The following is a 14,449-nucleotide window of genomic DNA, read 5'->3' on the forward strand; positions in this document are numbered from 1 at the left end:
CCCTTTTGGCTTGTGCAATGCACCTGCTACATTTCAAAGGGCTGTACTAGGAATCTTCTCAGATCTGATTCATGATTGTGTAGAGGTATACATGGACGATTTTACAGTCTATGGTAATACATTTGAAGAAGCTTTGGCAAATTTGGAAAAAGTACTGGTAAGATGTAAGGAAACAAATCTTTCTTTAAGTCATGAAAAGTGTTTTATGATGTTTACTGAAGGGATTGTTTTAGGACATCATATTTCAGGAGATGGAATCAAAGTTGATAGATCTAAAGTAGAAGTCATCTCTAAGTTACCTGTTCCAAATTGCCAAAGAGATGTTAGAAGTTTTCTTGGGTTTACTGGTTATTACAGAAGATTTATTGAAAACTTCACTAAGATAGCATCCCCTCTTTTCAAACTACTTACTAAAGATTGTGAATTTAAGTGGGATCCTGAATGTCAATCTGCCTTTGAAGCTTTAAAGACTAGAATATCTGAAGCACCCATTTTAAGGGGTCCAAATTGGAAACTCCCTTTCCACATTTCTACTGATGCTTGAGATACAGCTTTAGGAGCTGTTTTGGGACAAAAGGATTTGATACCTTATGCCATTTATTACACGAGTAAGAATTTGACTCCTACTGAGTTAAATTATACTGTTACTGAAAAGGAGTTTCTAGCCGTTGTTCATGCTATAAACAAGTTTAGACACTATATAACCAGCTATGAAACCTTTGTCCACACTGATCACTCTGCCATTAGATACCTCATGAACAAACCAGTCACTAATGGTAGAGTTACAAGATGGCTTTTGCTTTTACAAGAATTCAACATAACTGTGTTAGATCGACCAGGTAAACAGAACACAGTAGCTGACTTCTTGTCTAGAATCCAAAACACTAATGAGGACTCTCCTGTAGAGGATAAATTTCCAGATGAGTATTTGTTTGCAGTAACTACCAAAACTCCTTGGTATGCTGATATTGCTAATTATTTAGTTACTGGAAAATTACCTTTACATTTATTTCCTAATGAGAAAAGGAAAATCATTCAGGATAGTTCACTTTATTCTTGGATTTCTAATGAATTGTTCAGAACAGGGCCAGATTTGATGATCAGAAGATGTGTACGGGAGGATGAGATGCCTGACATCCTTAAGGCATGTCATGACGAACCTTGTGGCGGACATTTTTCTGATAAGAGGACTGCCTATAAAATCCTTTCATCAGGATATTATTGGCCTTCTCTCTTTAAGGATGCAAAGCAATATGTTAAAAGGTGTGACAGTTGTCAAAGAACTGGGAGACCAACTCTTTCGAATGAAATGCCACTACAGCCACAGGTATGCATCGAACCTTTCGAGAAATGGGCTCTAGATTTTGTTGGACCAATTAATCCGCCATCCAAGCAAAATAGATATATACTGGTTTGTACTGATTATGTTACCAAGTGGGTAGAAGCTATAGCATTAACTTCTGCTACTGAAAATTCAGTTGTTCAATTTCTTTTCAAGGATATTTTCACTCGTTTTGGTGTCCCAAGAGAAATTGTAACAGATCAGGGAAGCCAATTTACATCACGGATGGTGGAAAAGCTGATGGAGGAATATAAGATTAAGCATAGAACATCTACTCCATACCATCCGCAAGCGAATGGTCAAGTAGAATCTACAAATAAAGTTCTTGAAAGCATCATCACAAAGACTGTTCATCTTCATAGAAGAGATTGGGCAGAAAGGCTTCCTGAAGCCTTATGGGCCTATAGAACTACATGGAGGAACACCACAGGACATTCTCCCTATGAACTTGTTTATGGGAAGGAAGTCCTGTTCCCCATTGAGTTCCAAATCAAGACCTTCAAGACAGCAGTTCAATTGGGGATGAGCTTATCAGAAGCCCAGAAGCACAGAATGGACCAATTAAATGAACTAGATGAAATGAGACAAGATGCAATTCTAAGAACCGATCTAGTTCAGCACCAAAGAAGCAAATGGCATGATCGACATATCAAAGAAAAGAAGTTTCAAAAGGGTGATTGGACACTCTTGTTTGATTCAAAATTTAAGGACTTCAAAGGAAAATTTCAAACTCATTGGCTTGGGCCATATGAGATTGATGAAGTCTTTAATAATGGAGCAGTTAGAGTGAAGACTATTGATGAACTTCGAACTCCCTTTATTGTGAATGGCCACCGGTTAAAAATCTACCACAAGCCACTCTCAAAAGAGGAGTTTGTTAAGTTATTCCAAGGCGATTCTGAAATGAGGCTGGTGGAGAAGAATTCTTCTCCTCCATCAGCCTAATCTCTGTTTCTTTCAATTCCAAAAAAAAAAAAAAAAAAAGAAAGAAAAAAAAAGAAGAAAAAAAATGAATAAATGTATGAGCCTGAAAACCAATCTCTGATTGGTAGTCTCATGTAGAAAACATGAGGTGAAAATCTGGGTCACCTGACACCTCATGTTTTCCAAAAAAAAAAAAAAAAAAAAAAAAAAAAAAAAAAAAAAATCTCTCTCTTTCATTTTCATTTCATTCATTTCATCTCACCATTTCCTTCCATCTTACCATCCTCACTTCACCTCACTGCTTTCCACTCACTCATTCATTCATTCCTTCATTCCAAGTTTTTTTAGGCAACTAAAGTATTTTATGCAGCTGGAAGACTTCATTACAGTTCCTGCAGCTATTTAACAATTCTGCAGCTGTTTAGCCTTCCTGCAGCCTTCTGCACCTGCACAAGAAACACAGTTTGTCTGAAGAAAATATTTACAGTTCAAAATCATCAAAGACAAGGAGGAAAGATCATGTGCTAGCAATAAAGTTAACAAAAGGTTAGTAGCAAATCATCAGAAGCCAAATCAAATGCGGATCCGAGGTATGTTTAAAACTCTAAACCTATGGTTATTTCATTATGCAAATTTTCTGGGTTATGTTTTGTTGACCACTAATCGTAATGATTACCCATCTTCTTTTCCCATGCGACCACAAATATACGAATCCTCCACGTCTACTAGCTCATAATAACCACGATTTTTGAAATCACATATGGCTGTTTCTGTCATTAAGGTCTCATACCCTAATGACGTAACCTACCGTATTACGTCTCTCAGTTCTCGTCCCGCAGCCATGTGTCAATTCACAGCCGAAATCGGAGAATATAACCGTTCCATTCATCATTTCGAAACCCTCTGTGCTCATAATACTCCATTCCTCGCTATCATCTCCCTTATTCCGTTTCACTCACTACGATTACCTCCATAAACCATCCTCTGTTTTCCCTCTGCCGTATAGCCAGTAAACCTGTGATACAGTCGTATTACGACTGTTAGTCACCGTTTTCACTGTGTCCACGCTGTTATCCTCCGCTTAACTCTAATTCAAGCCGTGAATTCTCGGTGTCTGAGGCTGTTGATGCACCGTATACCCTCTGTTCCACAAAGTCTGAACAGGAACCAAGGAGTTACTGTGTAAAGTGACGGGGTTACTGTGTAAGGTCACCATCAAATTCGTGTTTTAAACAGAGCTGAGGAGTCGATGGGAAAGCTTTTAAGGGCTGAACCAGAAGGTTCGAAATTCTTGGAGGCATACCCTCAGGTTGAGGAAGCATTACAAAAAGCTAATTGGCTACAGTGCATCAGGAAGTTTAAGGGCTACCACAAAGAAGTAACAAAAGCCTTTGCAAGATCATTTAAGGACAAAGACAGTCAAGCAGAAGTGGGTGATTTAACATTTACAGTCAGCGAAGGAAGCATAGCAAGGGCTACCTCTCTTCCACAAACCGGTGAACGTTGGTTCAAAAACCGGGCAGTCCAGGATCAACAATGGAAGCGGATTTTTAAAAACCCAGGTATGGACACAAGTGTTTTCACCAAAGGAATTCCAATCTCCCATGTTAAAGAAGAATGGAAAATTCTATTGTTATTAGTGCAAAAATTTTTCATGTGTGAAGGGAGATTTGGAGTGTTGTACGTTTATCATGGTAAAATTATGCTGCAATTTCAAGGAGAACATGATATAAATCTTCCTTACTTTCTATTCCAAAGCCTTAGGAAAATGTGTTCCATGGCTCAACGAAATCCACGAAACGTAGAAGCTTACCTCTGTCACCATGGTCTTGTAAAGTTATTGATAGAAGAACAATTAAAAGAAAAACAAGACACATGGGAGAAATTCCTTGTAAGGAATCATTTTGCAGAACCTGGAGAATCTTCTATACCTAGAAAAAGCAGAAGGAAGAGAAAAGAAAGTATCTCTGAGACTGACATCTTAGAGGAAACTGTTCAAAGACAAACTGTAGAGGAAATAGAAGTCCATCATCTTGAACCTGAGATTGAACCCACTGAAGACAGTGCTCAAGAGGTCATCTCAGAAACCCTCGCTGAACTTGCCAAGGAAGCTACCAAGAAGAGAAGAGAAGACAAAAAGAAACAAAAACAAGACAAGGGAAAATCTATAATCCAAGAAACTGATCAGACCCCAGAGCATTCTAGTGATGAAGAAAGGGATAACCAGCCCTTAGCACAAAGGGTAGCTAAACTCCATGAGAAAACTGCCCTCTCTGAGAAAGTAAAAGTTCAAAAACCAAGGGAAAAGGCACAAAAAGAAACACAAAGTGCTGCCACGGTAAGAAGGAGTAGTAGATTGCAGAATAAAAGGAAAGCCACAAGGACACTCTTCGTTGATCTTAGCACACCTGAGAAGGGTGCTACAAAAGCAGACCTTGAGGATAGTCCATCACATGAGGCAGCTACTCCTCCAAGAGAAGACAGTCCATTTCAGCCGGAGTTTGAAACTGAAATTGAGCATGAATATAGTCCAAGGAAGTCACCAATTGTTGACCCAATTCAACAAGAGGTGTACAACTATTTTGAAACATTGGAGCAAAACACTGCTGGCCCAAGTAATGTCATACCTCATGAGCAGCAAATAGATTTACTTAAACAAGAAATCTATGAACTTGAAGTGCTAAACCGTCACATTAAACAGAGAAATGAAGAAATGAAGCAGCAAGCTGAAATTGCCAAAGCAATCCAAGATAACACCTTTCTTCACATGAGCATGTGGCAGAAGAAACACAGCAGACTCAAGAAGAGATGTAGAAGACTGAAAAGAGCCTTAATCAATTTGAAATTCAGATGCATGTTCAAGAGGCCAAAGGTTAATGTTTCTACACAAAGGAAGAGAAGGAGATTGGATGTCCTAGCTGAGGCATCCCAGCAGATGGACTGAATTGTGTTTTCATTGCATGAGGACATGCAATACCCTCGGAGTGGGGGTATGTAGAGCCTCTATTCTACACCTACTTGTCTACCATTTTCCTCAGTTCTTCCTTATCTTTCCTTCACTTTTGCCTCATTTTCACCATAAAACCTCTCAGATCATTACATTAGGTGTCAATAAGCATGATCAAGCAAGTTTTGCTAATGGATGACTATTTGTTTAGATTTTGACTTACTTGCAGGAATCCCGCAGCTATCTGATGATCCCGCAGCTATCTGAAGATCCTGCAGCCTTTTTGTTAAACACAATGATCCACGTGTCGGTTTGCTAGATGAGCCACATGGGCACTCAGGTATCAACGTGCTCGAGGTTCCTGTCCCATTGTTCCAGCCATCCACGTCATCTCCACCCATGGTCAAAGCTGGTTAAGTTACGGTCAACTCAAGGCTGTTTAAACGGTGATTGAGAGCTGCTTGGTCACGTCATCTTAAATGGTGATTTGTCCATGTTCTACAGGTGGCAGGGGACGCAATCCAACATGGGATTTATTATCCATGACGACAGAACCACTAAACTCGTCCACGCAGCCGTGATGTGTCAAGGGACCATAAATACACATGACTGTTTATTGTTTTTCTGTTAATTAGCTGTACGAGTAGGCTATCTTAGAAACTCCTATAAATTGTTGCGTCTGCGTACGCTCAAGGAACTTTTTATTAGTTGTAATTTTCTGAACTTGTGTGGAATTTAAGAGCTTTGTGAACTCTGTTTTCTAGTGCTATTCCAGCACTCTGTTTTGTACACTTTTTGCAAATGGAGGAATAGACATAGCACCGTTTTGAAGTTTCCAGATCTCTGAGTTTTCTTGTGGCTGAATGAATAGAGGGCCCCTGCTCATCTCAGCCTTTGTAAAGTATTTTATGTGCAGTATTTCGTTATTCTCTTTTTTATTTCCTTAAGCATGTATAGTTTCATTTACTTGTTTTCCTTTCTTTCAAGCTGATCAGTGTTATTTCTTTGCAGGTTTCTTTTAGCCCGGGATTTATTTTTTATATGTGTGTGTTTGCTTTACAGCTAATGGTATTTGAAGTTGACAATTCAAGTGCTGCCTTTATCTTTATAGTTGATTTTTAATCTTATTTCTCAAAGAGCTGTTAACATACATGAATGATCTTCATCATAAACTATTATCTTTTAAGATCAGAATATCACTAATTTGCAGCTAGTTTGAGTGCTTTTTGGACTGTTCTTTCACTACTTTCTATCCGTGCTTTACACAGTACATGTTCTTTGAAGCATCGAGTTAGAAAGAGAAAATCATCACCACTAGTCTTTAAAGTAGAAGTTTTGATTTTAAGTGCTTATTAGACTATTTTCTCACTACTTTCTAATCATACTTTGCATAGTACATATGGCTGAAGTAGAGAATTAGAAATAGCAAATCATTATCATTAGTCTTTCAAGCATATTTTTCTCACTTTTCTAATTCCACATAAGCTACTTCCTATCCGTGCTTTACACAGTACATGTGCTTTGAAGCATCGAGTTAGAGAGAGATAATCTTTATTCTTGGGTTTTAAAAGTGACTCTCTTTTCTTTTATTAGCAGCAACTTGAACGGTGTCTAGTGCCATTGGTAGTGGTCATTTGCTTTCAAGTTTATTTCAAGTCATTTCAGTTCACTTATTCTTTTCAAGCATTTCCTTTCAAGCAAGTAGTTAGAGATCACTCAACACACACTTTCACTCATTTAGGATTCACTCTACACACACACCATCACTCACTTGTTTATAAATTCTCACTCCATCTTAGGAACATAATTAACCACAACAACACCCCCAACGATAAGAAAAACTCTAAGAGGTTACTTAAGTACATATAGTACACCCTCACTTCATCAGCTTACGAGCCCCGGGTTGACAATAAATACTAGCAATTTAGATAACACTAAATTGACTAAACACATAGCACGAGCCATTTGTTGGATTGTTTTGTTCATTCTTTCCACAACCCCATTTTGCTGAGGAGTTCTAGCTGTAGAGAATTCTCTTCTTATCCCATGTTCTTCACAGAAATCAAAAAATTCGTTTGAGGTAAACTCCCCACCTCTGTCAGATCTGAGGCACTTAATTTTATGTCCTGATTCATTTTCAACCAAGGCTTTGAAGGATTTGAATTTTTCGAAAGCTTCATCTTTTTGCTTCATAAGCCCTAACCAGACAAACCTGGAGAAATCGTCAATGAATAATATCAAATGTTATTCTCCTCGAGGTGTCCTTTTCCTAAATGGACCACATACATCTGTATGGACTAGCTCAAGAGGTAGGTTGGCTGATCCTTCTTTCTCTGGAAAGTTAGTTTTGGTTTGCTTTCCAAACTGACAAGATTTGCATATAGTGTTGTCTGGAATTTTGATATCTGGAAGACCATGAACTGCCTGATATTTGCATGCTTTCCTTATTTGTGAAAAGCTTAGATGCCCCAACCTTCGATGCCATAGCCAGTGTTCATCATCCTTGCTTAAATAGCATTGTTGTGGTCTTTCTTCAAATATGTATAGATTATTTGGAGTCCTTCTTCCTTTGATCAATTTTTTACCTGTATCAAGATCACGAACACAACATCCATTTGATCTAAATATTACCTCTGTTCCTTGATCGCACATCTGACTGACACTCAGAAGATTATGCTTCAATCCATCAACATACAAAACATTTCCAGCTTTGACCTTCTCTTTCAACGGAGCAACACCTTTTCCTTTTATGGCTGTAGAGATATCGTTTCCAAAAGAAACTTTCTTCCCCTTTTCTAATGTGGTATATGACTCAAGCTTTTCTTTGTCCCCTGTCATATGCTTCGAACATCTGCTGTCAATGTACCATAGACTTTCTTGACCTTTTGCAAAAAAGGCTATCCCACATCTTTCTGGTTGCGGTTCCTTTATTCTCCATGTTTTGACATTTGAGGTTTGTTCCTTCTGAGTTGTCTTTCGGAACCTGCTCCTACATTCAGAGTCTTCATGACCAAAGTTATTACAAATAGAGCATTCAAATTCATTTTCAAGAACCGAAAAGTTGTTATAAGTCCTTTTCATGGTTCCAGTCATTCTCCCTTGCTTTTGAGCTTCTCTAGTCATGATTGTCTTGTAGGCAACACATTGAGCTGCTTTGTGACCGAAGTTATGGCAAGAAAAGCATTGGCAATTGAAGAAACTTCTGCGATAATCAAATCTATCATCCAACCGATTGTAGCTTCTATTCACATTCTTTCTTGGAGCAAATTGGGAAGATTTTATCTGTGGCTGATTGTAGCTTCTGTTTGTCCTTAAGGCGGTTTGTCCCTGAATTTCTTGATGGTCTTTATTTGTTCTTGAGGTAAACTGTCCCTGATTCACCTGATGACTTTTATTTGGCCTTTGCTCGCTTCTCCTTGCTGCATCAAGATAACTTTTAGAGGTAGAGGCTTGAGATGTTTCTCCATTATATCCGAAACCTGTCTTGATCAGGGGAGATCGCTGCACATTGATAATCTCATCCAAGGTTTCAGATCCTTTAACAAATTTGAGATTAATCGCTTTTGTTTTCTCAATCTCCTTTCTAAGACAAACAATCTCACATTCCAATTTTTCAAGATGTTTTTCCTTTTCAGTCAGTTGACATTGTAGAGAATCAATAATAGCACTTTTCTCTTCTAAGCAAACTTTGAGATTATTCATTTCTTCATAAAAGCCATCTACATCTATAGCATCCATGTAGTCATCATCTTCAAAAGCCATTAAAAGTTTATATCTAGTACCTTGTTCATCTTCGTCACCATTTGAAAGACCATCACTATCTTCATGAGTGTAATAGCTTTTCTTCTTTTCATTATGTTTCTTGTTCCATTTAACAGGTTCCTTTCCCTTGTCATTCTTACCTTTGTGACGACATTTGGCAGCATAATGACCTACTCTTCCACAAGAAAAACATTTAAAAGGTAACTTACCTCTGAACCTTCTAGAACCCCTTTGAAGATTTCTGACAAAATTTGATTCTTCTTCTTCATCTTCTGGTACGTGACTTGCTTCATAATAATCTTCTTTGCCTGAAGCCTTGAAGGTAGCTTCTCTTCTGTCTGATGGACCTCCCTTTCTCATTTCATAAGCGGTTAGAATTCCGTGAAGCTGAGACATAGTAAGAATTTGCAGATTTTCCTTTTCTTCTATGGTAGACACTTTAGATTCAAACTTGGGGGACAAAGATCTTAGAACCTTTTCAACCACAATAGCCTCTTTTATTTCTTCACCCAAGTTTTTCATGCAATTAACAATCTCATCTACCCTAAGGAAATAGTTAGCCACACTTTCATCATTATACATTCTGAGAGTCTCATACTTAATCCTGAGAGTTTGAAGTTTAGCACGCTTTCCCTGTTCATCTCCTTCATAGCTCGTGACAATTTTGTCCCATATTTCTTTTGCAGATTTATAGTGCACTACCTTCATGAATTCCGATTGAGATATACATCCCAATAGAGTGTTGACTGCTTTCGCATTTGTTTCATATTTCTTTTTCTCGTCTGCATCTGTAGGAGTAGCTGAAGGAAAAGTGTAGCCTTTATCTATGATATCCCAAACTTCTGTACCAAGAGATTGAAGATAGGTAGTCACTCTTACTTTCCAATAATTGAAGTTTGTCTCGTCAAAAACCGGTGGCCTGATTGATGCTTCTCTTTCGTAGTTGCTCATGATGACCGATCTACCTTCAAGCGATCAAGCTTCTCTGAAGGACCTGCTCTGATACCAACTGTTGGAAATAATACTGGGGGGGGGGGGGGGGTGAATCAGTATTATTAGAAAAACTTTTTCATTTTATGCTTAGAAACATATACGCTACTTCAGTTAAATGAAACAGCGTGTACACGCTACTATGTCCAAAGAAACCAACGTATAACAAGAAAAATTATGATTCAGTAGCTTATCTTCAGTAAATGCATCAGGACATTATTAACCATGATAGTAAAATAGGCTCAGTATAACAGAACAGATCATCACACAAAAACCACACACATGAACACCATGATATAAGGTGGAAACCCAATGTGGGTGAAAACCACCTGCTGCAAGTCGTCTCTATATTTCTTTAATAAAAACTTCAGTTTACAATCTTTTGTACTGGTGCAACCTAATACCAGTACGTAGGCTACAACCTGCAGAAGGCTTCAACCTTCTCTCGTTTTCCAGCTTCTCCTGGAAGGGAGCTACAACCCCCTTAGCTCTTGTACTAGCTAAGATATTAGTACGTAGGTGCTGGCCTACAATCTTCTTTTCTTCAGGTACCACTTTTCATACATTTTTAGACTAGATATTCCTGAAGCACAGCATTACAATCTGAAGACCACAATTCATTCAACTTTCATAACAGATCATTGAAGCACAAAACAACCAATACTAGCATCATCAATCTTTGAATCATTGAACCACTGAAAACCCTGTCAACACCAGTCACCAGAACACAGAGCAGACTATAGAACTCTACAATAGCAGTTAGACCCAACTGCAACCCCAAAAATCAAACTTCAAAGATATACGCTATTTCAATGAGAGAAACCCGCGTATACATGCGCTTTTACCAATGACAACCTGCATATAGATCTAAAAATAAATTCTCTTAACTTGCAGCTGTACCAGACATCAGTTAGACCCAGAACATAACATTGCGTCAGTATGCAGATCTAGAAATACGCATAATCAACCATATCATAATAGTGCATTTCAAACCATTTGATCCCGATCTATCCTTTCATCAACCGATGTGATCTCTCCTTAGCTCAGATCAAGCAATGTAGCATCAACCCAGAACCTGCATACTAGATCTCTTTCTTCATTAGATATTCAAGACTTTTCAGATGCATTTGCCTAATGATCTTCTTGTCCTTATATAGCCTTAGGCCTTGCTCAATACCACAGGCCAAAACCATAGAAATCCAATACCATCAGCTTCAAAACTAGGGATCAACACGTCCGTCGAGACACCATGGTACAAAACCATAGGCACAACTTCCAAGGAATAACCGCCATGGACCAAAGATAAGTTTTCCACATACACGCTATTTTACTGAAGCCAACCTGCGTGTACACGCGACTTGATATGTAGTGAACCTGCGTATACACGACTTGGTATATAGTGAACCTGCTTGTATACGCGACTTGGTATATAGTGAACCAGCGTGTATATATTTTCTCTTCATACTTGTAGTCTGATCATCAATTCCTTGCTGCTATCCTTCTGCACTATGATTTGTCATCAGTGTGATTTTCCATCAAGGACAACACTTGTCTCATAATGCCACACTCATGCCAAAATGCCAACAGGTTTCGAGTGCACTAGGTGCGCTGATGGCAGAGCGACCCCATCAAACCCCAGGGGCTCAGAAAAATAGGAAATCAAGCATAGAATGCAGAAAGGAAACCATGAAATGAAAGAGCTCAGGTTTAGCTCCTACCTGGTCCAGACGACACCGAGAATCGTCCACAGAATCTTCTGAAATCAGCTGATGAAAATCAAGGGGGAAGAGGCACCTCCAAAGCTCCAACAAACCAGGTTCAAATGAAATGGTAAAATGAGAGGTAAAAACACTTTTTAATTGCTTTTTACGTAGTTCAAAGCAAAATATTAGGGTTTTAATCTCATTTTCAAGCAAATGTTATTCATTTCTAACTAGTTTGATGCAGCAATTGAAGGTACAATACTATCTTTGAAAAGGGCAAAGCTAGTTATGGTAAAAGATCAAAATTAGACCATGTTATCGAGCAGTTTTAACACATAGTTCATGCTCGTTAAAAAATAAACATAAGATCGAGCAAGTGTTTCAATCTGTGTTTAAGCTCGTTAAAAAATGAACTAGCCGATAAATAACCACCGTGAATGTAACATTATTAGCCATTAAAGCCTTGGTCGTGTTTGCACCGTCACATCCACCTTTCCATTTGCCGATCATCCACCTCCATTTGATTGTTTACCCATTTTGAGGAACAACTGCGAAGAGTGATTTCACTTAGCCTTCCTTGTGACACTGCCATGATTGGAAAATTCCAACCCTTACCTGGAATCAGCTGCTACCCGTTTTATCACTCGTTCCTCAAAAGACGAGTCTTCTTTAAGCTCTTTTCATCTGACTCATAAAATATGAAAAGATTGCCGAGTCTTGGCCTTCCAGCTCGTTAAAGCGACCGGAAGTGCTATCCCTCCTCTAGATTTTAATCTTTTTGGACCTGAGGGATTATTGCACAAAAAGATCGAGCGCTTGTTTTGTTCGGCTCGTTAAAACTATCGAAAATTTATCCCTTCTGTATTGTTTTATACTTTTTCGGACTTAAGGGATTAGATGACGAAAAAGGAACTTCGGAGTTATCTTTAAGTACCTTTTCAGACTCTCTAAAATTGAAAAGGACCGAGTTATCTTTGTCGTTAGACTCATTAAAAGCATTAATAGCGAAAAACTTGTCTTTAGATGAGAACGAGTTTCACTATTGCTAGGCTCGTTAAAACATAGCGATGGGTTTGCCCGAAGGGAAAATTATAGAACAAGCATATGTTATCCTCCTCAAGCTTGACAAAAATAAAGAGGTACTGGTCAGAAATGACTGGGGAAAATTGGGAAGAAACTCAAAGAACTTTTATTGGTAGCAAGTCACTCTTGAACATGACACTTCCACTCCGTGCCTGAGTCGGGTTGGGTTGTTTCATTCACTGGTCACATCGCCATGGTCTCGCCATACCATCCACCTTTGGGGTAAATGCTACCGATCCATCACACAAGTGTCGCCGATATGTTCAAGAGAAGTCATCCAGAGAAGTCAACCGTGTCCCGTCCACTACCATACATTATCCTTCATCCTTTCATGACCTCCACCCTAAACCATATATCATTAGATCGTTTTCACCTCCATAAACATCATTTTCTCCGTTCCGTGTCACTGATGTGGGATACATTAAGGCCCTCCTTTGACGGATCGCTTCTTGTCGACATTAGCTCATTATCCAAGAAGTTGATCTAGGAACACCCCCTTCAGTACTTTGAAGCTTGCATGCCTCAATGGCAAGTTTCTCACTTCCAGCGACAGGTATACATCAATGACCTTCGACCGAAAGATTTTGCGTGGTGTAAGATGCCAAGTCCTTTATTCACACCACGTGAATTGTACTGCAGTACCTTGAGGGTCATTATCATTATCGGTGATTCCTCTCGCGCTTGTTAACAGTTTACATCATTGATTGGTAATCAAGTGATGTCTTTCCATGTTCGACTTCGGAACATTTCTCACATGGATCGACTTGTACTTAGAGTGAAGATCGGACAAGATTGAAGACCCCAGATCTAGTTTCATCCATCCGGGCTGTGATATATATTCAGGAAAAATAAAGACATTGACATGTACAGCATTGCAACAGATAATCATCCTACCAAAAGGATGATGATTTCATCAAAATCATCAATCTACCATCAGACGATTGTCTGTTCTATGTACAGAAAAATGAATTTATAAAGCTGAGCATGGGAATGCCCACCTCAGCTAGATCATGAAAGCAGTAGGAAAAATAATGTATTGTATTGTATCTTATTACAGGTCTCCTCCCAGTATTGGAAGAACTTCGGATCCTCCTAATAAAGCATTTCACCCGATAAACGGCCTCATACTTTAGGGGGCAACTGTTATAGACATTTTTGTGCCTTACAACATTGAGCATGAAATTTCCATAATCCAAGGGATCCAAAGTCCCTAAAAGAGTTGTTCCTACCCCTAAAGGAACAAGGTCAACAAAAGACAGCTTCTCCCAGAAGTTCTCCACTAGAAACCACTCAGAAACAGTCAATTCAGGATCAATTCAGAGGCTCCACTAGCTGTCTGCGCTGAAATGCAGAGGCTACACTAGCTAGGTGCACTGCAACGGAGGTAGAAGCACTACCAGGGTGCGCTGAGCGGGAAATGACAAATGGCAAGCTCATTCAACGAGGTGGAAAGACCCTGGAAGCTTCCAGAATCTTCTCCAATGACACTTGCCTCAATGAATTCAACTAGTGATGAGTAAGAGGTTCTCAACCTCCAAGTGGAAGCAAGAACTGACAGAGAGAAGCCACAAGTCAAAACATAAGCTGACTCATCCTCTCTGCTTACATCTATATATGGATCTCTCACCCAGAGGTTCAGGAGGCTGGAATTTTGTACTTTGCAGAGAATTGTTGTTGGTTTGAGATTGAGATTCATAC

This window comes from Pinus tabuliformis, chromosome 5_1 (assembly GCF_031772625.1).
Source record: "Pinus tabuliformis cultivar Carrire ecotype Pingquan chromosome 5_1, CPIR1, whole genome shotgun sequence".
Lineage (NCBI taxonomy): Eukaryota > Viridiplantae > Streptophyta > Pinopsida > Pinales > Pinaceae > Pinus > Pinus tabuliformis.